At 33.8% G+C, this 27,976-nt stretch overlaps 3 non-coding genes across 3 annotated transcripts; all 3 read left to right on the top strand.

Moving 5' to 3' along the window:
- The first annotated feature begins 5,018 nt into the window (after positions 1–5,018).
- LOC142180533 (small nucleolar RNA R30/Z108) lies at positions 5,019–5,116 on the top strand. Its single transcript, XR_012709151.1, has one exon. It is a non-coding gene; the product is annotated as a small nucleolar RNA R30/Z108 (small nucleolar RNA).
- Positions 5,117–5,203: 87 nt separating this feature from the next.
- LOC142180502 (small nucleolar RNA Z107/R87) lies at positions 5,204–5,310 on the top strand. The gene has a single exon (XR_012709125.1). It is a non-coding gene; the product is annotated as a small nucleolar RNA Z107/R87 (small nucleolar RNA).
- Positions 5,311–5,420: 110 nt separating this feature from the next.
- Positions 5,421–5,507, top strand: LOC142180511 (small nucleolar RNA snoR31). Its single transcript, XR_012709132.1, has one exon. It is a non-coding gene; the product is annotated as a small nucleolar RNA snoR31 (small nucleolar RNA).
- The last annotated feature ends 22,469 nt before the right edge of the window (positions 5,508–27,976 follow it).

The following is a 27,976-nucleotide window of genomic DNA, read 5'->3' as shown; positions in this document are numbered from 1 at the left end:
TTATAGTTTGTTATTTTTTACTTTTGTCCTTCAATTCACCTTTTTAAAATAAAAGAGAAATTTGGTTTGTCTTTCTTGACCCTTGTAGTTTTAATTTTTTTCTTCTTTATAGGTTTATTTTTTATTCAAATTGTAAAGAGTTATGTTAAATCATTTCCTTCTTTCTTATTCTAAGATGTCGTCTATTGGATATATCTGGTCAAATGATTCAAGTTTTACCTTCCCACGTACCAACTTCAATTTATTTTATTCTTAGAAGCGATTTTACTCTCTCATCATCATTACTCTTTCTCAAGACTTAAAGCCTGTTTGGCCAAGCTTCAAAAGTCAGTTTATTTTGAGAAGTATTTTTTTCTCAAAAGTGCTTTTGGTGAGAAGCGATTGTGCTTGACTAATTAATTTGAAAAATACTTCTAACCAACAATTAATGTTTGGTCAAGCTTTTAAAAAATATTTCTAAGTGTATTTTTCTCAAAAGTGCTTTTCAAAAAAATATTTTTCAGGAGAAACTACTTTTTTCTACTTCTCCAAAAATATTTTTGCTTCTACTCAAACCTATTTTTTTCTTTTAAAAGTTTGGCCAAACACTTCAATTTTGAAAAAAGAATGCTTGGCTTTGAAAAAGCTTGGCCAAACAAGCCATTACTTTGAAATTGGCATCAGAAGGAGTAGAAATTATGGAAAATTACTGATGAGTGCATATAAAGGGTTTTATTTGGTTATATTTCGGGTGATTATTGGATTTTTAGTGAGTAATTTTGGTGATAATTTTATTAGAAAACATATTTGTATTTTGTTAATGTGCATGCTACTTCTATATATATATGTTAGAAGAAAAAGATAAAAAGGTCCAAAAATATACAAAAGATAGCAAAGAAGCATTTTTTATGATTGAATAGGATGTTTTAGAAGTCAAATGGTGACAAGGAATGAATATTAAAACAGCAAATAGTGTGTTTAGAGATTGGGTCCAATTTTAGTAGATGATATCTCTCACTCAATAAGTAGTTTTATCATTATTCGTGTGGGAAATATAGAGCATTAAGTCTAATTTCCAGCAGTTCAAACGGCTCATCGTTCCAACTTTCCTACGCAAAATTATGGTCTTTTTACTGGACAATACCAAAGATGCGTGTCCGGGTGCACCCCCGAGTTTCCAGGTGCGTGGCAGCGCACGTCCGTTTGCAAAAGAACTCAAGTTAGGCTTATTTTTATAATTTTTAGGCATTCCCCTTGACCTATATAAAGTGAGAAGAAGGCATGGAAACAATAAAAAATTTGAATACTTCATCTGAATCATTCAATACAAAAGTTTATTTGAATTTATGGGTTGTAATATTTTCTTGTCCTCTTAATACTCTTGTGATGAACAATTTTTCCACTATGAAATAGTCATTCTTAGGGTTATTGACGGATGTTGTGACTTGACTATTATTTGAGGGTTTGATTTTTGTTAGTTGCTTGAATTCATTGAAAGAGTTTGAATTGAATTACAAAGTTATTTGTGATTTCACTTTAATCGAAAGAGAAGTGCGTTGTGATTTTACTGTGTTATCTTGTATGGAGAAATTTCACGACTCTCATAGGTAATCGAAAGAGCTTATAGAGTTATTAATTAAGCCAATATCGAGGAATAGTCGAGAGACGTTCTTCATAAGACCAATCATTCAACGTGTTTTTGCATATGTTCATAGCACTTGTCATTAGGTTGTTCAACAGAACTCTCATTCATTCGAAAGAAGAATCTGAATCCTAAAGATAATCTAATCATCTATTGAAATCTAAAGAATCAATAACTTAAGAGTGAACTTAGAACAGAGTTATACCCCGGATAATAGTTTAGCACATATCTTGTCAGAGCCCTTATTTCTCTCATTGATATTCGATGGTTGCTACCTAGCTACCTAATTTCCAATTATCATTCGTAATTGGTAATCTTAGTTTTACTCTTTGTTCATTAATAATTCTAAATCAAAGGTTTATTTTCCTGAATAGTGTTAAGCTAAAAATCTATTTGAATATTATTTAAACCAATCCATGTGGAGACGCTTAAATTACTATACTTTTCTTGACTAGCGAGCCTAAGTTTTATACATTGGTTTTGTGCTCGTCAAATTATAGTGTCCAACTGTCAATCCATAAACAATTTCAACCAAAACTAGCCCAAAATAAAATATCTACCGCAAATAGCTCAAATGTCATTTTGTAACACGTCTATTTTGCTTAAGCACAAAGATATTTCAAACTTTTTGAGACTTCGGTAAATATTGCAATATTCTAATTCCTTTAAGTTGAAATTCAGAGAATCGAGTATCTTAACTCGATTTAAAAATTACTATTAAATATTAATTTATTGGATTGGGTCGAATGATTAAACTGAACATGCCATGGACAACTATTGAAGCTTGCTTAAGCTTACAGCAACAACATACCCAACATTATCACACACCATGGTTTGGAAAAACTTAATGATTCGACCACAGTGGGAGTCGAACCCACGACCTTTTGAAGCTTGCTTAAGCTTGAATTCAAAAATTTAGATTTTCAAAATTAGAATTTGTTTCGAGGAGTGTTGTTGGAATAGATTAGGTATAGCTCAAAGAGTGTGAATCTCAATTTTGGGACGATTTGGTGGAGATTTTAGGTGGTTTTAGTTGAAATTTTAGCTAAATTCAAGAAGATCATATGTGTATCACACTATGTATCATTTGTGTATCACATATGTATCATATGTGTATTAAATGTGTATCGCATATATATCCATGTATTCTTATGTGTGAGATACGTGTGTGATACAAGTGTAGCAGGAAATATTTTAAACTCGATTTTAACTACGAATTTTGATACCAAACTAGTCAAAATCACCTCCAATCTTACTCAAATTTTATATATTGCCTCGTATATAAGTTTTCAACGAATTCCAACAATATTTATTGAAAAAAATTCCTTTTGCATAATTATTAATATTGTTTATCACCGGCAATGAATTTTGACTCCAAACTAGTCTACGACTCATTTGTTTTTTAAAGATTAAAATATCTGAATCTTAAATGCACATCTGGATATTAAGATGAGTATTAAGATTAAAACGTCTGAATCTGAATACACATCTTAAATATTAAGATGTGTATTAATATCTAAATACTAAATGATTAAGATTGTTTATTTTTCAACATCTGAACGTATATAATTTATTTCTATTTAAAAATTAATAAATAGAAAATTTAAATAAAATACTAATTAATTTAATATTTTATGAATATTAAAATAAATAATTATGGTAGTTGGTGGTAGTGATGGCTAATAATGTCGCTTATGGATACTGACTAAGTGGTGGTTGGTGGCGGTTTTGATTGATGGGGGCAGTTCTAGGTAGTAGCTAGCCGTGATTAGTAGTGGTAGCTATGGTTGAGGAAAGTAGTGGTGGTAATTTATAATGGTGGACAATAACGATTATGGTTGATGATAGTGGTGGGGTGGTGATGGTGATAGTCAAGGTGTTTGGTTGGTTGGTTGGTTGTGATTGAGTATGGCGGTGGTGTCATTAGTTGATAATGATGGAGGATGGTGGGTGGTGGTAGTCCATAATGGTGGGGTTGGAGCTGATGGTAGTCGATAATGCAATGGCAGTTATGGTTGATTATGGCAGTGATCGATGGTGGTGTTTGAGTTTGGTGGTAGTTGATGATAATGGTTGAGTGTAGTGCATGGTGGTAGTTGGTAATGGTGGGCGGTGTCGGCGATTAGTAGTGAATATGGATAATAACATCTTAATAAAATTAAATATCTGTTATAAATTTTAATCAATAAGACTTATTCAGACCCATTAAGTGGCTGAAAAATTAAAAAAGCAAACACACGTAGTGATTAAGAATTGAATAATTAAGATTCAGATTTAAAAAACAAACGCACTTAATATCTGAGATATGAATGATTAAGATTTATACCTCCATTAAGTGCAAACAGATGAGGCCGAACGCACCTTCAAACTTTGTCAAATTTTACATATTGTTTCATCTATGTGTTTTCAACGAATCACAATAATACTATTGAATTTTTTTTTTGCCTATATTTGTTAAAATGTAGCATATTATTGGTAAATTTTTGGGCTATTTTTGGTAGTATGACTAAAATGACTAGTTGTTGATAATTAATGACTTTTTTTGATACAATCCCGTAAGATTCCCTAAAAATGATTGGTCCGTAAAACTTGTAGAAATGACACCATGTAGCCAGTCTAAAGGGTTGCTATTTGGGAATTAGTCAGTGCGTCCTGAATTTCTGGACAAAAATATCATGAATTGTCCTGAAGTTAAGATTTTTATTTTAAAATTTCAGCACAAAATAAATATTGACTAATTTCTAAATAGCATCCCAGAAAATGGCTATATGTGCCCTTGCCCCGTAAAACTTTTAGTGGAATAGGAAGGAGTTCAAATTTGTAGCCCATAACTCGCGGGCTCACCAGGAAAGAGTTCAAATTCATGGCTCATAAAAGGTCATTGGACTCACAAGTTCAGCCCAGAGAAAAATAATAATACTAGGATTTTCTAGTGAATTTTCCGTAATATTTCAATACTACCCAGGGATGAATCTGTCATTTCATTACAGGGTAGCCGCAGAGATTCAGCTATCTTAACCAAAAAACCCTAGCAGAACCTCTATAAATTAACACTCACCGCCTACCACACCACAGCAACAAACTCCTCTCCTCTCACTTTATACTCGCAGAAATAAAACTCTGCAATTTCCATTAATTTCTGTTTATCATTCTCATGCATTAATTGTTTTTTTACCCTTTGATGTAGAAGGAATAGTCGCAGTGAGGACTCAGTAAAAGATCAAGCTCAACAGACCGGATTGTCAGGGGCTTATGCCTTTGCATGTCGATCTCCTTTTTCCCTGAGCGATCTCTTCTTATATCTTTTGTATTTTTTAGTATTTTATTTTCATATCCTTTTTTTTTATTATCTATATTGGATTTTCTTTTATAAAGAAATATTTTTTTTTGAGGAGGATAGATTTGCTATGAGGATTCCAAGCTCCCTCTTCTGATTAAAGTTGAGGAAAATTGCAGGCAGAATCGAACCAATAAAAACTAGCCACCACTGAGCAATTTCTCCCTCAGATTTCTTTATTTTTCCATTTGTACCCTTGTTTTTTCTAAATTTACTCTTTTTACCTCTAATTTGTTTGAAAGAAAGGTCACGATGACGACTCCATAATATTCAAGCTCAACAGACCGGATTGCAGGTTTTCTCTATTTTGGAGTTAGCTTGCGTGTCGAATACCCCGCTGAACTGAGTGATCTTTTTATTTTTATTTTTATTTTCGACAAGCCTTTTTATTACAAATAATTTATTTTTCAATTGAATTTTTGAAATTTGGGGACATTTTTATTAAATTATTTTTTGTTGTTGATGATGGTGATGAAGCAATAATTTTTATTCCAACACTTGGACTGATGTTTATTCAAGTGATGATACTCATATTGCAACTGAATCACATACTGCTTACTAATTGTAGTTTTACTGTTTTTATTTTATGTGGCACATATTTTAACTGTTTTATAAGTAGATGTATATTTGCGATGATTTAAATTGTGTAAAGTCATCAAAAATCAAATGATGACACAGATCAATCTTAGGACACCTTTGGACACAACCAATTATGGTTGTGGGTGAAATTGATTTTTGTTCTGATGATGCTGTTTTGAAGGTTCAATTACTTCACTTTTAGATTTTTTTTTCTTGGAAAGCTTTTGCCTTAGCGTAGCATATGTTATCATCCATTGTGATATCTGGATTTTGAATTTATAGACTAAAGTAATTGTTTTGTCATATACCTTTTAAGAGGTGAATTTAGGGTTTCTAGAATAAGAGTACATTACTATGTCCAGTATGGTAATTTATTATTGTGTATGATTTAATCTTGAAAATTCTAGAATAAAGTTTCTTTTGTTAGAAACAAAATTAAGAGAGAACTCACATCAAACAAACTAGTGTTAAGATTATACTAGCATTAATTTAAGTTGAAAAATAAAAATCCATAATCATTTTCGTAGTCTTTATATTGCTAATTGCAATAGTGCTAGAGGTAAATGAATAATGTATAAGAATTATAACGTCAATACATTAACAAAAGGTTATTCCTTAACAAAATATAAATTATAACTCATAAATATTATATGCCAATTTCAACCAACAAGTAATTATAATTTTTCAAGTCATGAAGGGTATATAGAGTATAATCGAACACCTAGCGACAATACGCACGAGTTATGCTGAGGTCGTACGGCCCAATCCATAACAATCATGTGCATACACTACCGAGGATGTACGACCCGATCCATGAATGCATCTCATTATATATAAATATTGTCGAGGCGTTCGGTCCGATCCACATGAATAGGAAAGCTTTTCGAACTACAAAATACATTTTTACAACCCCAAGGTAAGCCCATAAAGGAACATAAATTTTCCATCAATAATTAAACATTCTGCCAAATCTCTAAGTAACGAAGCTCGGTCTAATATAATCTCTATCCAGTTTTACTTATTAATACAAGCAATTAAACTAACAAGTTGAGTTCAAGTACTGTAAGTATTGTATAATAAATTCCTGAGTCTACCCAGACATAAAATTATTTTTAACTACGTACGGACTCTTATCACTTTGGTGACATTGTCGTTTCACACTGATAACCTCAAATTGATGCTGAGCAATCCGAAACTAGTCAAAGGTCGAACGAACTAATCAATGTGCGCTCAAAAGTTCACAATTTAATTATTAGAGTAATTATCTAATCAAATTTGGAAAATTCCTAAAAGTTACCCGGATCTCAAAATTTTTTGTAGATAAATGTTATTCATAACCTTACGAACACTTATATAATTTCTACTCAAATCTATAATCATTTTCGTGGTCTAATCTCATTTTTATCAAAATTGAGGTATTTCAACTAAAAATCCATAATTTTCACAATTTCTATGTGGAAATTTACTCTTGTAGAAATTACTTATCTTCAATTGCTAGGTGAAAATTCCTTTCCAAGGAGTTCTAGAATCAACCAAGAATATGAGAGAAATGAAGGAAATAAGCTAAATCTTGATTTTTAAAAGTTTCTGCCTAGTGGATCCTTTTTTGCGACTGCGAAGTCAAAACTGCTCCTCGCCCCAAAGGCCTTCTTTGCGAACGCGATCAGAGCCTTGTGATTGCTAAGGCTAGCCTAGCCATAATTATGGGAACGCGATCGACACTTCAGGAAAACGAAGGGCAAAGGCCTTCTGATCCCAGACCCAGTCCCTTATTTGCAAACGCGGAACGGTCATTGCGAAAGCGAAGAGCAATATTGCCCAGGGGGGCCTAACGTGTTCGCGAAAAAGGAAACTAGAACAACAATTTCTGCAAAATTTGGACTTAGCTCTAGGTGGTCCAAAATGCATCCGAGCCACCCGGGACCCCATCCATATGCACTAATAAGTTCATAAATATAATATGGACCAGCTCAAAACCTTGAAACACATAAAACAACATCGAAACTAAGAATCGCATCCTAAAACCCAATTAATCAACTTATGAACTTTAAACTTATTTAACTAGCGACGAATGCGACAGATCATACTTAGACAACTCGGAATGACATCAAATTTTACGTAGTCAGAAATCACCATACGAATCTATTCCGAGGTTCAGAATCTCAAACGGATATCGATATTACCAAAGTCTATTTCAACCCAAATCTAAGAAACTCTAAACCTTCAAGGCGCCAACTTTCAACATTAAGCGTCAAAACGCTTCCGGATCACCTGAAACTAGATCCGAATACACGTCCAAGTCTAAAATCATCATACGAAATTATTGGAATCATCAAATCTCGGTTCCGAGGTCATTTACTCAAAATGTTGACTCGAGTCAAATTTGGCCACCTTAGACCACTATTATGAAACTAAGTGTTCCGGTTTTAACCCGAACCCTTCCAAAACCAAATCAACAATCCCCGCAAGTCATAAAATAGTAAAAACACATACATGGATTCTTAAATAGGGGAACGAAGATCTAAAAAGTAAAATAACTTGTCGGATCATTACAAAAAAATTACTAGAAACGAAAAAATAAGTGTCATATGATAATTTATTTCCCTCTCTTATCATATATCATTATTTCCTTATCTCATGACAACCTTTCCTTTTTTTTTTTTGCTCTAATTCCTTACACTTAACTTTTCCTAAATTATATTTCCAAGTGTCTTTCTAGCTTGCTGCTTTTTTATCCGTATATATTTTCCTTGTCTAAAATATGGTAATTTTCAATTTTTGTAATATTTTCAATTGGTACGATTAAAACAGAAAAGAAAAAAGAAGGAAAGAATTGAAGCACTGGCATCTATATAAACAATAGAATAGAGTATATGCATGCAAGGAATTAAGTGCTCTCTTTTCACATAATGTAAGTTAATTTCCTTTCACTTTAGTATTGCTCTAGTTTGTTCTTTATTTTTTGTTTATACAAAGAGTTTCATAGTAGTTCATGCACAAAATCAACATGCTTTGACAAAGGAAAAGTAAAGAAATTGTTAACGTATTTGAGATGCGACAAATTCTCTTGTTTTCCATTTCTAGTGTTTGATTTATCATTAATGTTATTTAACTTTGTATATATATATATATATATATATATATATATATATATATATATATATATATATATATATATATAGAGAGAGAGAGAGAGAGAGAGAGAGAGAGAGAGAGAGAGAGAGAGCAAGAATGGACAACAACGAGAGGAATTTGGCGTTGAAGAATGAGTTGGAAGTGGTGAGAGACCAAATACAAAGGGGAACAACCTACATGACAATTTTGTTCAGTATGAACTCTCATTTTAAAGAATAAAAAAGACGAACGATATTTCGCTAATGACCTTCGTGCTTCTCGCACGTAATTTTCTAGCACTAAGAATATAAAAACATGAAAACAAAAAAATTACACAAGAGAGTAAATATAAAAAGTGTATAACAATAACATATCTAATAGTCAACGCGAGATATGTGAATATACTTGTTACAGTAAAGCGTTGACTTCATCCAACTTATGATATTAAAGATACCATTTTTTGTTAGTTAATTCATTTTTTATCATAATTACTTTTTTTAGTTGCTTATACAAAAAGATAAGGAAGACTTCCGTGCGTATATAAGAGACTTGACAGATTGAGCTGTAAGTGTTAGAACACGCACAGCGAAAGCAAAGATACAATCCAGGCATCAAATATATGTAAACTAGACAATACTATAATTGCTAGATTAGAAGCACTAACCTCTTGAAATCGTTGCACAAATCCTCCAACAGCTAGAATCCAGGGTTGCAGTCTTCTGCTATATGCCTAGTAAAACCTTGGACGATTTTGCTTTGAGTGGGCAAGAACAATACAACTCTAAAAAGTGAGTTATTGGGTGAAATTAGTCTTCCTTAAGTAGACTAGTTTTTGGCCGAAAATCTACTCCAAAAACGTATAGAATTTTACTTGCACAAGTAGAATCCTACTCTAACTCTACCGGATGACTTTTCTTCCAAGTCACTTTTTACTCAAGTTAAGTCCAGATTTTTACTAGGTATAGCAGGGACCACAGAAATAATAAGAGGCTACTAATTATAGCATTAATTCAAAATTAGCATGAATTAATTCTTACTATAATTAATTGCAGTTTATTCTACTAAAAAACTGCAATTGAACTCCTCAATATGAATTTCAAAAATCCAGTAACACTTATTTTAACTTCCCGTATTAAGATCTCAAATACCAGTTAATTAAATTAAATCACTGAAAATTTAATTTAATCAACTAATTAAATCCTTTATAATTTCGCTTAAACCATTTCATGTGACGGATACAAAATCCACCGGCCGGGCTTTCACATGAAAACTTATAAGCTCACATAAAGGGGTATCGTCAAACTCAAAACCAAGTCATGGATTCTATCAACTAATTATTATTTCACAAATATTATTCGTTATTGTCCAATCTATTAGGCATACACTAACTCTGAATAGAGTCGTACCTTTTGATAAATCAAAACACTAAACAAATTACATTGATCATAATAATTATATCAAGATTAGGAGTATAAGCTCATTTAATGAATTAGAGAAAATATTTTATATATATATTCAGTACAAAAATATCTTTTCTCTATTTGGTTCGTTCAATATACACCAAGTATACTAGCACAAGAAGTCGGAGTAAAACCACTCCCATAATCAAGATAAATTATACCATAATCTTGTGCAACAATCATCAAGATATTTTGTCCAACAATATCTTTGATTGTGAACATAGTTTATTAATTATGATAACCAGCAATTTAATCTTCTGTGCATGAGTTAAGACTCCATACACTAAATTGTCTACTACATAACTAAAAGGACACACATGTAACAAATGATCTATTTAAAATAGTACTTTATTGAATTGAATAAATTAAATAAATAATTGTTCCATAAAGAATAAAACAAAATACTATGTCTAAACCGCATGATTAATAGTATATCCCAACAATCTCCCATTTAGACTCATAACCATGCGTCTACTACTCTAATACCCATTCCTTCGACATGCTTGTCAAAAATCTTCTGTGTCAAGCTCTTTGTAAACGGGTCTTCCAAATTATCCTCTGACGCAATCTTCAACACTCTTGCATCACCTATTTGAGTTATGTCCCGAATTAAGTGATATTTACGCTCAATATGCTTACTCCTTTTATGACTTCTTGGTTCCTTCGAGTTTGCAACTACATTAAGCTCTTTTAGAAAGTTCATGAGCCAAACAACCTCTTTAGCTGCCTCAGATGTAGCCACATATTCAGCTTCCATGGTGGAATCAGCAACACATGATTGCTTGATGCTCCTCCAACTTATGGCTCCACCTCCTAAGGTAAAAATATATCCTGAGGTAGATTTTCTAGAATCTTTATCTGACTGGAAATCTGAATAAGTATAGTCAATGGGTGCAAGATCACCTGAGTGATACACCAACATATAATCCCTATTCCTTTTCAAGTACTTGATTATATGCTTAACGATAGTCTAGTGTTCTCGTCCACGGTTAGACTGAAATATACTAACCATGTCAACAACAAAGCAGATATCAGGTCTGGTACATAGCATAGCATACATGAGACTCCCTACAGCAGAAGCATAATGGATCACCTTCATATTTTCTATCTCATCAGTCGTTTTTGGGGACTGATCTTTTGACAGAGAGATTCCATGTCTAAAAGGGAGAAAGCCTTTTTTGGAATCTTGCATGCTAAACATGGTGAGAATAGTATCAATATAAAGTGTTTGGGATAAGCCTAATATCCTTCCCTTGCAATCTCGCATAAGCTTGATCCCAAGTATATGTGCCGCCTGCCCCAAGTTTTTCATATCGAAACGTGAGGACAACCATTCTTTTACTGAATTCAACATGTTCACATTATTTCCTATGAGCAAAATATCATCTACGTACAAAATCAAAAATGTAACTTTATATCCATCACACTTCTTATAGACACAAGACTCATTTTCACATTGATCAAAACTGAAGGTTTTAATCGATGCGTCAAAACAAGTGTTCCATGCTCTAGAAGCTTGTTTCAATCCATAAATAGATTTCTTTAATTTACACAACATGTGCTCATTGCCACTTTTTATGAAACCAACTGGTTGTGCCATATAGATGCACTCATCAAGATTTCAATTTAGAAAAGCCGTTTTGACATACATTTGCCAAATCTCAAAATCGTAATGAGCAGCAATGGATAAGAGAATCCTAATGGATTTAAGCATGGCTACTGGCGAAAAGGTTTCCTCATAATCGATCCCTTCTTTTTGAATAAACCCTTTTGCAACAAGCCTAACTTTAAAAGTTTGCACTTTTCCATCCACTCATCTCTTTTTCTTATAGATCTATCTACAATCAATGGGTTTGACTCCAGTAGGTGGTTCTACAAGATCCCAGACTTGATTGGAGTACATGGACTCCATTTCAGATTTCATAGCAGCAACCCATTTATCAGCATCTGTATCATGTAGTGCTTCGTCGTAATTAGTAGGTTTCGTGTTGGGCTCTTTAGGGATTCTATCATAAGATTCTCCCAAGAGTGCAAAACGGAGAGGTTTTCTTATAATTCTCCCACTATGACTAGTCACTACAGGTGCAGTATTTTGTTGTTGAATTACAACATCATTTTCCGGAACTAAAGCGTCAATGTTATCCTCCATACCTTGCGGTGTTGGGATATCATTAACTTCTTCCTCGAGTGCAGGCTGCAGAACAATTTCAGGTTGCTCAACAATCTGAGGTTGCTCAACATTACTTCCACTACTTTGGGGTAGTGAGATGTCAGGCAATTGCTCTTGTGCATTCTGCTGCCTATTGGCATTTCTCTCACTATGATAATGTCACGACCAAAAATCTAACCATGGTCGTGAGGGCGCCTATCGTGTTACAAGACAAGCCTACTTCCCAAAATATTACTACTAAACTGATTATAAGAATTTAATAAAACATTTCAATATTTAAATTTTTCATAAACTAAATCAACTCTAAATATAATATAGAAAAATACAAAATAAGCCCTAAACATCGGGGTGTCACTAAGTCATGAGCATCTAAAACTATAAACTAAGATATATAAGCTGTCTAACTGTCCAAAAGAAGAAATGACAAGAGGAGTAAAAAGGTCCTGCGGACGCTAACAACTACCTTGCAGTCTCCAAAGATAGACGACCTGAACTCAACGATCGACGCCCTAACTCACCTGGATCTGCACATAAAGTGCAGGGTGTAGTATGACTACAATCGACTCAGTAGTAACAGAAATAACTAAGGAACTGAGCAGTAGTGACGAGCTAAGTAAAACAGTCCAATTATTTATTTTCACAATTTAAAAATAAACAGAAATAAACAGGTAAATTTCATAACTCAGTAAATGCCACAAAGAAGTTTAACAGATAAATGCAGCAACAACACAAATAAATACAACCTCACAGTAGTGTCACTCCATCACTCATCACTCGCACTCAGTACTTAACACTCAAAACACTCAACACTCTGTGCTCACTGGGGGTGTGTACAGACTCCGGAGGGGCTCCCAAAGCCCAAGCGCTAAGAACGGACAACTCACGTGCCATCATATCAATACCTGGATCCGCACGGTCAACTCACGTGCTACGCGGGCAACTCACGCGCTATGGTATCAATACCTGGACTGGCACGGTCAAATCACGTGCTACGCGGACAACTCACACGCTATGGTATTAATATCCTCACAACTAGGCCCTCGGCCTCACTCAATCATGTACCTCACTAGCCTCACCATCATCAACAAATAAGAGAACACATCCCACATCAAGTATCATAGCATATTAGGAAATAATAGAGACTGAGGTAAGTATGTACAATAATTTCTATGACTGAGTAAAAATAATGTGAGCATGAATAAAGCCTAAGCATGATCTCTAACATGAAGGCAGACAAGTTCAATAACAACTAACTACGTAAACACAGATGGTGGCCATGAGGCCTCACGGGACGGACCAAGTCTCAATCCCTCGAGGTATACACCCGCACGCCCGTCACCTAGCATGGGTATCACCTCCAAACAGTCACACGATATCAAATTCTCCGGGTTTATACCCTCAAAGCGAGAGTTAAAACTGTTACTTACCTTAACAGCGTAAAATCCTACTCCGGGATACCCTCGCCTCTGGACTAAGTCTCCAAAAGCTCCGAATCTAACCAAAAATTAGAATACTACTATCAACATAGGCTAAAGAATTGAATTCCACAATAAAAACTACATAAATAGGCCAAAAATCCGAAATCGGCCAAAACCCGGCCCCATATCTCGAAACCAGTAAAAAAAAATGGCAGAATAATAAATCTCGTCCTCTCCCGAGTCTAACCATATAAAATTCATTAAAATCGAACTCCGTTTGGTTCCTCAAATCCTCACATAAACTCTTCAAAACTCAAACCCTAACTCCCTCAATTTCACTTTGAAATCATCAATCAAATCCCAAAAACGAAGATGGATTCATGAAATATAACCAAAACTGAGTAGAGAACACTTACCCAATCCTTATGGTGAAAATCGCTCCCAAAATCGCCCAAATCTGAGCTCCCCAACTCAAAATATGACCGAATGAACAAACTCTCGTTTTATATATTTGTCTGCCAGTTATTCTGCCTCGTTTCTCATAGCAAATGATCCCGAAACTTAATTTTTATGCCTCCAATAGATTCCTTGTGAAATTATAGTCAAGTTAGGCTTTTGAATCACTCAATTTGCCCTTATAATGAAGAAGATATGTAGGTTTTAATATTTGCAAATAGTGCAGATTTTAAAATACGAACTCAGTGGCAATTTCGTAATTAATCTGAAAAATCTGGCAACCCAATATTTAGTAAAATGACCATAAATTTCTCATACGATGTCCAAATTCGACGATTCTTTTTGCTATGGCTCCATAATTACGATACGGATCTAATGCTTCTATCAAAACAGAAATCATAGCTCATTTGCTTAATGTGGTACCATTTATGCTGGAAGAAACGACGTCGAAACATAAGAAAAACGAGCGCAATACAACCCAAACTTATCCGAAACTCACTCGAGTCCCTCGGAACCTCAACAAATAATTCCAACAAGTCATATATCACTACCCGAACTTAGTCGAACCTTCGGAACACCCAAAACAACACCAAAACACCAAATCAACCTCAGATTCAAGCCTAAGAACTTCTAAACTTTCAACTTTCGCCAATTCAAGCCTAATTCTACCACGGACCACTAAATCACATTCCGGATGCACTCATAAGTCTAAAATTATCCAATGAGTTCGTTTATTCATAAGTCAACTTCCGGTTGACTTTTCTAACTTAGCTTTCTAACTAAGGGACTAAGTGTCTCATTTCACTCCAAAACTACTCCGGACCCAAACCTACCAACTCGATGCAACTCAACACAACTGAACAACACATAAAGAAGCAGAAATGGGGAAACAGGGCTATAACTCTCGGAACGACTGACCGGGTCGTTACAGATAATGCAGTGGTATGTCAATATTGGCTTCCGGGATACGTTCCATAGATGAGTCATTAGTTACTCTATTACTTAATTCTTGTAAAACTAGTTTACTTCTAGGAATATGGTTCATTAAATAGTCCTCTTCTAAAAATCTAGCATTTGTCGTAACAATTACTTTCTTTTCTTTGGGACAATAAAATAAACTGCCTTTAGTTCCTTTTGGATATCCAATAAAAATGCATACTTCTGTCCTCGATTCCAATTTATCCGCTTTCCCTTTCAACACATGTGCTGGACAACCCCAAACCCAAATGTGCCGTAAACTTGGCTTGCGCCCAGTCCACAATTCTACTGGAGTTGAAGGTACTGACTTTGAAGGAACCAAATTTAGAATGTAATTTGTTGTTTCTAAAGCATATCCCCAAAAGGAAGAAGGCAAATCAAAATAACTTAACATTGATCTAACCATCTCCATAAGGGTCCTATTTCTTCTTTCTACCACACCATTTTATTGTGGTGTTCCTAGAGCAGATAATTGAGATGTAATTCCAGAATCTGATAAGTATTTAATGAATTCCGCAGAAAGGTATTCACCACCACGATCAGATCGCAATGTTTTGATATATTTATCATGTCGTTTCCCCGTTTCCGTCTTAAATTCCTTGAATTTCTCAAAGCATTCAGACTTACAGCGCAACAGATAAATGTATTTATATTTTGAGTAATCATCTGTGAAAGTCACAAAATACTCAAAACCACCTCTTGCTTGTATATTTATAGGGCCACACAAATCAGAGTGAATTAATTCTAACTTATTGCTGGCTCTATTTCCTTTTGAGGGAAAATGTCTCTTGGTCATTTTACCTTCTAAACAAGATTCGCATGTTGGCAGTGTCTCCACTTTCAATGAACTCAAAGGTCCATCAGAGACCAATCTCGAAATCCTATTTAGATTTATATGACCTAGACGTAAGTGCCATAAATAAGTTTGGCTCAATTCAGAAATACATTTTCTTTTATGTGGCAGATTAATGTTGTTTAATTATTTTGGTTGTTGTAGAACATGAGGAGGAGATATATCAAGAATGAAAATGTCATGTACTCTAGCAGCAGTGTAGATAAAACGTTTATAAAACTTAATAACAACAGAGTTATTAGCAAAATAAATATTATAACCAACATCCATTATTTTCGAGACCGAAATCAAATTCTCTCTAATAGAAGGTACATAGAGAACATCTTTCAAAACTAAAACTCTATCACTACTAAACGAAACTCTAATATCTCCTAATGCTAAAGCTGGTGCTGGCTCGCCATTGGCTTGAAAAACGCAAATTTCATTCTCACTTAGCCGTCGCGTTTCCTGAAGCCCCTGCAAAGTAATGCATATATGATTAGTGGCTCCTGAATCTACACACCAAAATATGGTAGAGACAGCCGCTAAACAAGTTTCAAAGACATGTAAATTTGAATTACCTTGCTTATTCAACTTTGCCAGATAGGCAGGGCATTGCTTTTTGTGATGCCCAGGTTGCTTGCAATGATAGCACTTTCCTTTGGGTTTTTTTCTCACCAGACGCACCTCCAGGTGCCAAGACCTTTTGAGTCTTCTTCTTTTTTCTTATGGCCTTTCGACTTAGAAACTGAAGCTTTCTCAACATTGAGTGCCACAACTGGAGCTTGCTGTTTGATAATAGATTCTGCCGCTTGCAGCTCATTCAATAATTTCGCAGTGACAAATCCATTTTATTCATGTTATAGTTCAAGCAAAATTATTGAAAACTGTCAGGCAGAGTCTGTAAGACCATCTCAACTTGAGATTCCTTATCAATCACAGCTCCAAGGACCTCCAGTTCATTCAGTAGACTCATCATCATCAGAACATGGTCCCTGACCGATGATCCTTCAGCCATCTTGGTGTTCAAAGGGGCTTTCATGGCAGTCTTCTTAGCCGTACGATTTTGCTCACCGAACATCTCTTTGAGACTTTCGAGCATGTCGTAAGTAGACCTCATAGACTGATGATGATGTTGCAAAATATTCGCCATAGAGGCAAGAATGTAACATCACGCCATCTCATCAGTCTTGACCCATTTGTCATAGGCCTTAACCTAATCATCAGTAGCATTTTCAGGTTTTTCTGGGTACTCATCAGTGATTACAAATTTGTAACCTTCAGCAGTTAGGACAATATCAAGGTTTCTTTTCCAGTCAACATAATTCGGTCCTTCTAACTTATTTTGGTTCAAAATTGAGGTAAGTGGGTTGAATGAAGACATGGTTAATCTAAGAGATATTCACATTAAATAGGTCATTAGTTATGTATTTAGAATAATTCAATTCAAAAACATCACATTACACATATAACCATGCTCATTGAATAGTTAGATTCATTAGGGAAACTTAACTATTCATGCAAAATATATGAGTTATGTAAGATATTTACCCCATAAATTAAAACAGGACCAACTCAGATGGAGAGTAAACTGTTAATTTAAGATAGGTAAATATCACTTTTATAAACTCTAGTTTTATTGAATCAACATGTAACTCAGTTGGAGAGTTAATACAAGTAATCAAATAACTAGAGGCAAAACTACAGTAATCATTTATAATAAACTTATCCGATGTGGAAGAAGACCTATGTCAATATATAAATTCATTATATTACTGTAAAACATGATTGAAAACCATGAGAATTGAACCCTACCATCATTGTTTCTTTTAAAAAAAATTCTTTTATAAAAAAATTCTTTTATAAAATAATTTCCAGAAAATAGAAAAATGGCCAAAAATCCATCTAAACGACCCTGAATGCCCAAAAAACGACGTACATCATGAGCAAAGCTGATGTGTATTGCTCACTGGGCCGTTTCCGATGAACCTACCAAATTTGAGGTCAATCGGAGTTCGACAGAATTTCAGAATTCCAAATTCATGACCTATTCGTAGAATTCTGTTTTTGGCGTTTTTAAGGGTTTTAATTATTTTGACTGGTTCAAATAATATAATATACTGATGTATATTAAAATATGATTTCAGAACTCAAAATAATATTTTTATTATTATTTAATAAAAACGTGTTCAAACAGAATTATGAAATGCCTTTCACCGTTCCAAACGCTACTGTTCATAATTCGTATATTAATCCATAATTTCAGAACTAAAAGCATTCAAAACAGACACGTTTTTATTAATATATCACTGTGATTATGGACAAAAAACACAACTAAAACATATTAATAGTATTAATCCACTGTTTATGCATATATGTATTAATCCATAATTACAGATTTAATAGTACTCTGAAAAACAGTCACGTTTTTATTAAAACCAACACTGCTATTCATCAAAAAACGTATTTAAACAGATTGTCATTAAATATAACACCACTGTTTATGCATATGTATATTAATTCATAATTTCAGAATTAAAATACTAATAAATACAATCACATTTTTGACATAGAATAATCATACCAAACATGTATCATTAAACAACACGTTTTAATATTACTCTATTCATACTGTATTATATTATCTAGTTAGATGTAAGACGACGTCTGATACCAGTTGCTAGAACATGCGCATCGGAGGCAAGCATACAATCCAGGCATCAAATACATGTAAACTAGACAATGCTATGATTGCTAGATTAGAAGCACTAACCTCTTGAAATCGTTGCAAAAATCCTCCACACAGCTAGAATCCAGGGCTGCAGTCTTCTGCTATATGCCTAGTAAAACTTTGGACGATTTTTCTTTGAGTGAGCAAGAACAATACAACTCTAAAAAGTGAGTTATTGGGTGAAATTAGTCTTCCTTAAGTAGACTAGTTTTTGGCCGAAAATCTACTCCAAAAACGTGTAGGATTCTACTTGCACAAGTAGAATCCTACTCTAACTCTACCGGATGACTTTTCTTCCAAGTCACTTTTTACCCAAGCTAAATTCAGGTTTTTATTAGGTATAGCAGGGACCACAAAAATAATAAGATGCTACTAATTATAGCATTAATTCGAAATTAGCATAAATTAATTCTTACTATAATTAATTACAATTTATTCTACTAAAAAACTGTAATTGAACTTCTCAATATGAATTTTAAAAATTCAGTAACACTTATTTTAACTCCCCGTGTTAAGATCTCAAATACCAGTTAATTAAATTAAATCACTGAAAATTTAATTTAATCAACCAATTAAATCCTTTATAATTTCGCTTAAACCATTTCATGTGATGGATACAAAATCCACCGGCCGGGCTTTCACATGAAAACTTATAAGCTCACATAAAGGGGTATCGTCAAACTCAAAACCAAGTCATGGATTCTATCAACTAATTATTATGTCACAAATGTTATTCGTTATTGTCCAATCAGGCATACACTAACTCTGAATAGAGTCGTACCTTTTGATAAATCAAAACACTAAACAAATTATATTGATTATAATAATTATATCAAGATTAGGAGTATAAGCTCATTTAATAAATTAGAGAAAATATTTTATATATATTCAGTACAAAAATATCTTTTCTCTATTTAGTTCGTTCAATATACACTAAGTATACTAGCACAAGAAGTCGGAGTAAAACCACTCCCATAATCAAGATAAATTATACCATAATCTTGTGCAATAATCATCAAGATATTTTGTCCAATAATATCTTTGATTGTGAACATAGTTTATTAATTATGTGAACCGACAATTTAATCTTCTGTGCATGAGTTAAGACTCTATACACTAAATTGTCTACTACATAACTAAAAGGATACACATATAACAAATGATCTATTTAAAATAGTACTTTATTGAATTGAATAAATTAAATAAATAATTATTGCATAAAGAATAAAACAAAATATTATGTCTAATAGTATATCCTAAAACTTGCTTCGTGTTGTGTCGTTTTGTCATATGAAGGAAAAGAAGCTTTTGGTCGCTGAATTTGTCAACAATGTTACCCTTGCTATTTATCTAAACATCTTACTACTATTTAGACTCTCATATAATTAATTAATTAGTCACCGACAATCATAGCAGATTGATCTTGATTAATATATTAATTATATAATTATTAATTAATTAGTCACCGACAACATAGCAGATTGATCTTAAATAATATATTAATTTTTAATGAAACTAAATGTTCTCCAAATATTTAAGAAAAGACAAACTAAAATTTATATTATTAAATGCGTTTTCCGTTTATGGTTCTTTTATGCTAAATAATTAAAATTTGTTGTCTTTCAAACATAATTCCTCTAGCAAATAAAATCCTACGTAATTGTTTTCCAATAAATATTTTTTTTGTTGCTTTTTTTTATACAATCCTTTCTAAAAAAGTTTTTACTTTCTTCATCTTGAGGAAGACAGACATTATAAAGTATGTTACGTTGTTTATATTAGGGATATATAAGTACTACAAAATGAGATGAAATTTTAACATTATTAAATTTATGAATATTTCAAAAATATAAGTAGAAATAATGTTGAGATTAAGATTAGTCTCGATTCTACTTGAAGGATGATACTATAAAGAAAATATAAAATTTAATAAAAATCGATAACTTATGAACTACAAGGCGTTCCGTTATATAATTTTCAAGTAGATAGACTAATTTAGATAAACTTCACTTTGCAAAATAAAAAAAAATGTATATAGCTGCAAAAGCATAAAATAAAAACTTATTAAAATTATGTCTTGAATTGCTGGCTTCCAAAGATCCAAAAGTTTTTAATAATTCAGATAGCCACAACCTAAAATAAAGAAGAAGGCATATGGAAGATCCTATATTAAAAGTGGGAAAATATAATCGCATATCTAAGGCATATTTTGAATGATTCTTTGTTTTAGTTTTATGGAACTCACACCATGGGAGCTACATACCTATATCTGAAAAGTTGACTTTCAAAATTCAAAAAAATATTGAGTAAGAAGGAGGAAGAGAAGTAGAAGAAGGTTATATGCAAACATGTCATCTTGTCCAAATAAAACTCATTACCTTGTAGCTTGTTATCAAATTCAATTATGATACTCTATAGTTTAAATTGTGACAAGTTTAACCTACGCATCACTCGCTTCGACCATGAACTTCTCAATTAGATGAATCACCTAGCCATAACATTACCAGAAATAATATTTATAAATTCTAAAAAAGTTTGATAAAAACACCTAAAAATAATTTGATAATTAAAAAACGACAACAAATAGTACATAAAATGTCATTAAACTAAAAATCAGCGAAAAGGATTACATGTGGTGTCTCGGTCTCCAAACCTTTAGCCAATCCAAGATCTAAGATCCAACAAAAAAGGGAGGTGATTGTATTATGTAAGTCAAGTTCTCAAGCGAGACAGTATGATCTATCATTTCGTATGCAAAAAAATATCAAAATATTCCATACCTCATGAAAATCTCACTAAATTCTTCTCTCCACATCCTCCCTTAATCAATTCTCTTCCGTAATAATCAATTATATATCATATTTGAATGATTAGCCTAAAAAGACTATTTATTTTATCTCAGACAAATAATGTATAAAGTGCGAATAATTGGCATAATTTTTAGAACTTATCTAAACTTATGACATTTATGAGACACTAAAATTTAACTCAGTCAAAATAAATCTTAAGATTCCATGTTTCATCTGGAGAGGATGCAACATAGCGAAGGAGCACTTAAGAAAAAGTTTATGGAATGCACGACATAGTTTTATCACCATATACACATAGCATCAAATATGCATATATACAAAATATATTAGCAAATAATACTTTGTCAGATGAAATTAATTAATTGGCCAACCAAAGTATTAAATAAATCTCTATAGAAGTTACTCTAAAGGAAAATAAAAGAAAATTTAGAAGAATTTATGCATTAAATATTCATTGCTTGGCTAAAATTCATACCTGCAATTCTTTTTGCAAAGATCCGATCCTTTTCAAATTTAGATTCCTATAAAAATGGAAGAATATTCATAGAAATCAAATTTTAGCTGATATCAAAAGTCCTAATATTACCAAATTTACACAATATCAAGTCAGTTGTTTGAATGAATTAGTTAACTTTGAAAGAGCAAAAAAGTTGGTCAATATTTTGGAGATATTTTAGTCGTTCAATATTTAATATAAAATATTCGTGCTTTTATAATAACTAATTTTAAGATATGTGCGCCTTTTAATAAAAGAATTGTACACAATAATTATAAACTATGTATAATAGAAAAACGTCCAAATAAATGCAATATGTATTTAAATGAAAATAAGTTTAATTATATTTTAGCGCAATAAAATCTAAAATTATTGAATATTTAAAAGAATATCCGAAAAGAACCTTGGATACAATTAGTGTCATTTTTTTTTATCTTGCGCTTTCATACGATTAGTACATTGATACAACATGATTTTCGAACATTTATCAATGTACTACTTTGATTAATCTATTTTAAATAAGGCTCTTATTTGAAAATCAGATTTTCTTAAATCGTTACATGGCACACGTTTGTTTGTCAATTCTATTTCAGTTGTTATTGTGAGTATACCTGAAATCAACTGTACACAAGTATTTTAGTACCAACACGGCAGTACGATAGTAAAAGTCGATCAAAATATTTAAAATTTTATTCAAAAGAAAATTCAACAAAAATACTTGGATGCGTAATAAAAATTGAACAGAGTAGGTAAATTTATCTCGTAATGCATTGGACCCACAATATATAATACATAGTTTACATGGGTTACAACACCATATCGTACCGCAAGTCAGTCCATTATCTCCATATATTTTCTTTTCAACTTTTCTTATTAGTACAAAATAAAGGTTTATTATCAAATGATTTAACTTTGACAACTTTTTCATTAACCACAAGTTTTATGCCTATTAGGTTATACAACAAAAGTGACGACTATGGCGTTATATTCTTGATGACCTCTTCATCATGGGAATTTCAAACAATTAATAACAATACACGAATAGTATAAATATTAAAGAAAGGTAAAACAATTAAATTATCCTAAAGTAAATTGAAGTAAATTGCTATTTCAGAAAATTTCAATCTCTGAAGATCAAAGATTGGAAAAAAAACTCGTAGCTGAACTTCAACAAAGACATATAACTTTCAAAAAGTAATAAATTTGTACACCACACTTTAAAATTAATATTCCTTAAACTTTTATGATGAAAAATCTAAAACAGTACCATAGTGTTCTATAATGACTATTTTATGAGATAAGGAGAATTGTTTAATTGAACTGATAAAATTGTCAAAATTTTGGGACGTCACTTGTTAATATTTATTCTTTATAAGTAACACAATTTTTAGATCATGTAATATCTATAATAAAATCGATCAAAAGAGGTAATAAAACAAGTTTTTGGATGTAACGATCCGGCCAGTCGTTTTGAGAGTTATAGCCCCGATCCCCTGTTTACTGCTTTTTTCGTATCTTTTTCTGCTTATGTAACTTGCCGGGAGGTTTTTGTTGTGGTTTCGGAGTGAATTGTGTCACTTAGTCTCTAAACAGAAGTTTAAGTCTTAGAATTTTTGATCGTAGTCGGAACTGTGTGAAGACGACTCCGAAATAGATTTTCGTTAGTTCCGTTGGGTGATTTTGAACTTAGGGGTGTGTCCGAATTGTGTTTTGGAGGTCTGTAGCTCATTTAGGCTCGAAATGGCGAAAGTCGAATTTTTGGAGATTTTGACCGGTAGTGAAATTTTTGATATCAGTGTCAGATTCCGATTCTGAAAGTTGGAGTAGGTCCGTAGGGTTGAATTTGACTTGTGTACAAAATTTGGGGTCAATTAGACGTGGTTTGATAGGTTTCAGCATCGGTTGTAGAAATTGAAAGTTTCAAGTTCATTAAGTTTGAATCGGAGGGTGATTCGTGTTTTTAGTGTTGTTTGATATGATTTAAGGGCTTGACTAAGTTCGTATGGTATTTTAGAATTTGTTGGTATCTTTGATTGAGGTCCCGGGAGCCTCAGGTATATTTCGGATCATTATCGGATGCGTTTTGGACTTAGAGAAACGACTGAAGTTTTGTGATCTGGTGCATCTGGTTTCCTTATACGCGATCGCGAGAGAGGGGTAGCGATCGCGTAGGCTTAGCTGGACAGAGGAAGTTTTGTTCTTCGCGTTCGCGGAGAAGGATGCGAATGCGTAGTGATGTGAAGTGGTACTTCGTGAACGCGTGGCCAAGGTCGCGTTCACGTAGAGTTAAGGAGGCTAAAGCTGTGCCACGCGCTTTGCCCATCGCGAACGCGTGAGGACGTTGGCGATCGCGTAAGTCTGAGAGCTAGTACATCGCGTTCGCTTGGTGTTTTATGCGTTCGTGTAGGGTTAAGTCCTGGGACAACGAAGTTGTTCTTCGCGATCACGAGGCTATTCCCGCGATCGCAATTAAGGAATCACTGGGTAGACTTATATCATTTCAAAACGAGGGTTTGGCCATTTTTATTAAAACTTGAGTTTGAGAGCTCATATTTGGGCGAGATTTTGAGAGATTTTCAGAGACATCGATTGGATAATGATTCTATACTCTATTTTGGTTATATCCCACTAATCTATCATTAATTTTATCCTTTAATTTTGGATTTGGTTTGAGGAATTTGAGAAAAATGGGATAAGTTCTTCAAATAAATTTCCGAGTTTCGATTCGGATTTGGATATCGAATTTGGATAATTTTGGTACGAGTGAACTCGTGAGTGAATGGGTATTCATATTTTGTGACTTTTACCCGATTCCGAGACTGTCACGACCCAAAATTCCACCTCAGGCGTCGTGATGGCACCTAGTCTCTAAGACTAGGTAAGCCGATTTCAATTACATTTCAAGCCATTTTTTAAGTAATCAAAACTAACAGCGGAAATAAATATGAATACAACAATCACCCAAGACTGGTAATACTGAGTCACGAACTCTAACTGAATACATGAAATGATCTCAAGGATCGAATACTCAATATTATTTGAATAATAATTAAAAGTACAATAAAGGAAACTCCGCTCACTTCCACAATACCCATGGTGCGGAGAATACGATGACACTTTTCTAGAAATCCTTGCGCATCCTCTGAAGCTGTGCCACTGAAAGTAGGTGGATTATACTTCTTAAACCTCTCAAGTCTCTTTTGTTCTACTTTTGATGCCCCTGGCATGACCTCAGGCTGAACCGGAATAACAGGCTATATCGGTACTATGATGACCCAAAAGGTCATCTTATATTTTAGAACTCGAATCTGCGCTCTTAAGCCTTAAATATTTTATTTTTGCCCTTCTCGATTTGCGTGCGCAGCCCAGGCAGGTTTCCGAAAAGCTTTTATGTTGAAAACTGATGAAAATAAGAATTTTTGCCTTAAAAGTTAATTTTAGTTGACTTCGATTAACATTTTTGGTAAACGGGCCCGGATCCGTACTTTCACAATCCCGATAGGTCCGTATCGAATTATGGGACCTGGTCGTATGCCCGAAATCGAATTTGGAGGTCCCTAGCTTGAGTTATGAATTTTTGATAAAAATTAAAAGTTTGGAAATTATTTGTTTTTAAGAATTAATTGATATTTGGCATTGTTAGTATCGGGTCCATATTTTGGTTCCGGAGCCTGGTACAGGTTCATTATGATATTTAAGACATGTCTGTGAAATTTGGTGAGAAATAGAGTTGATTGACGTGATTCGGACGTCCAGTTGAGAAATTAGAAGTTTTAAAGTTTCTTGAGAATTTCATTTGAATTGGTGCTAAATTTAGAGTTCTAGGTCTTATTTTGGCGATTTGATCGTGCGAGCAAGTTCGTATGATATTTTTAGACTTGTGTGCATGTTTGGTTTGGAGCCCCGAGGGCTCGGATGAGTTTCGGATAGGCCACAGGATGTTTTGGACTTTGAAAATCTGGTTTTTCTGCAGAATCTATGTTCTGGCATGTCCTTCTTCGCGTTCGCGAAGGTACTCTCGCGAACGCAAAGAGTAAACTGGACAGCTGAGGATTTCTTCTTCACGAATGCGAAGGCTTGGTCATGAACGCGAAGCAATGGGGGCGTTACCCTTCGCGAACGCGACAATGCTCATCGCGAACGCGTAGCGTTAGGCACTGGGGAGGGGGAGTTAGCCTTTTCTTCATCGCGAACGCGAGCAATGTCTCGCGAACGCGAAGACTAGGGAATGGTAGCCTACGTGAATGCGAGCACTGCCTCGCGAACGTGAAGGCTTGTCAGCCCATACACTTCGCGAACGCGACAGTGCTCTCGCGAACGCGATGAACACTGTCGCCCAGCACTTAACAGAATCCAAAACGGGATTTTTGCAAAAAAATTCATTTTTCTCAAAAACCAAACGGTGAGGGGCGATTTTCAAGAGTCATTCCTTCTCCAAATTGTTGGTAAGTGATTCTAAACTATTTTCTTTCAATTACCCATTACATTTCTTGAATTTTCAACCTAAAATCTAGAGTTTTCATGGTAGAATTAGGGGTTAGGGTAGAAAATAGAAATTTTGGAAATTTGGGGATCTATATCTCAATTTGAGATCGGATTCCAAAACTAATTACATATTCGGGCTCGGAGGGTGAATGGGTAAAAAGATTTTAGTCCGAATCTCGGGTTTTGACCAAGCGGGCCCGGGGTCGATTTTTCGACTTTTTGAAGGAAAAATTGGAAAAATTTAATTTATGCAATATAATTGATTCCTTTAGCAATATTTGATATTATTGAGTCATTTTTGAATAGATACGAGTTGTTTGGAGGTAAATTCCAAAGGAAAAGATGTGATTGAGAATTAAGTGGCCTTCGGAGCGAGGTAAGTGTTGTGTCTAACCCTGACTTGAGGGAATTAGGAACCTTAGATTATTTGCTAAGTGAAATTCATGTGAGCGACATATATGTGAGGTGACGAGTACCTATGCGCCGCCAATTTACCTGTTTTTCCATGTTTCTCTATTTTGCTGATATTGTCTCATTCTTATGCCAAATTGCTACGTGTTATACTAGTGTTGTCCAAATTATCGTTCTTACTATATTTATGAATTTTTCTGGTGATAATTGAGTCTTTATTTCAAATTTGAGATTGATATTATGGAATCAAATGTTGAAGTAAGGTTTGTACTTGTTATTCTATCTCCCAGTTGTTATTTATGCATTGCATTATGGTAAGGGAGAGTGTTAATGCACGAAGGGTGATGCCGTGCCATATTGTGAGTGTTAATGCACGGAGAGTGATGCCGTGCCATATTGTGAGTGTTAATGCACGAAGGGTGATGCCGTGCCATGATATGAGAGTAAAAACATGAAGGGTGATGCCGTGCCATTTATATTAATTTTATGGTGAGATTGAGAGTAAAATTACGAAGGGTGATGCCGTGCATTTTTCTTTACTGTATTCACTATTCATGTTGATTCATGGTATATTGACTGCTCCGGTGATCATTCTTGTATAGTTCTTTATCTTGTATTCCCCCAGTATGTCTCCCCTCCCTATATTTCCTGTTTAGTTCTTCATTCTTGTTATTTGTGTATACACTGTTAAATTGTACAAGTTGATTGTAGGTGCCTTGCCTTAGTCTCGTCACTACTTCGTCGAGGTTAGGCTCGATACTTACCAGTACATGGGGTAAGTTGTACTGATATTGCACTCTGCACTTTCTATGCAGATTTTGATACCGGCTCAGGTTGATCGAGATTTGCTATTGGTCCGCTGTCTGGAGACTCAAGGTAGATCAGTCGGCGTTCACAGACCTTGAAGTCTCCGTCTATCCTTTATGTCCTAATGTTTTCTTTCATTCATACAGTTGTATTTCTTTCAGACTATTACTTGTAGTAAATTCTAGAATGTTCGTGAATTGTGACTCCAGATCTGAGTGGTAGTAACTAATACCATTTTATGATATTCCGCACCTATTATATTTCAATTGAG

The sequence above is a fragment of the Nicotiana tabacum genome, chromosome 4, assembly GCF_000715075.1.
Source record: "Nicotiana tabacum cultivar K326 chromosome 4, ASM71507v2, whole genome shotgun sequence".
Classification (NCBI taxonomy): Eukaryota; Viridiplantae; Streptophyta; class Magnoliopsida; order Solanales; family Solanaceae; genus Nicotiana; species Nicotiana tabacum.
This window is presented reverse-complemented; position numbering and strand designations above follow the sequence as displayed.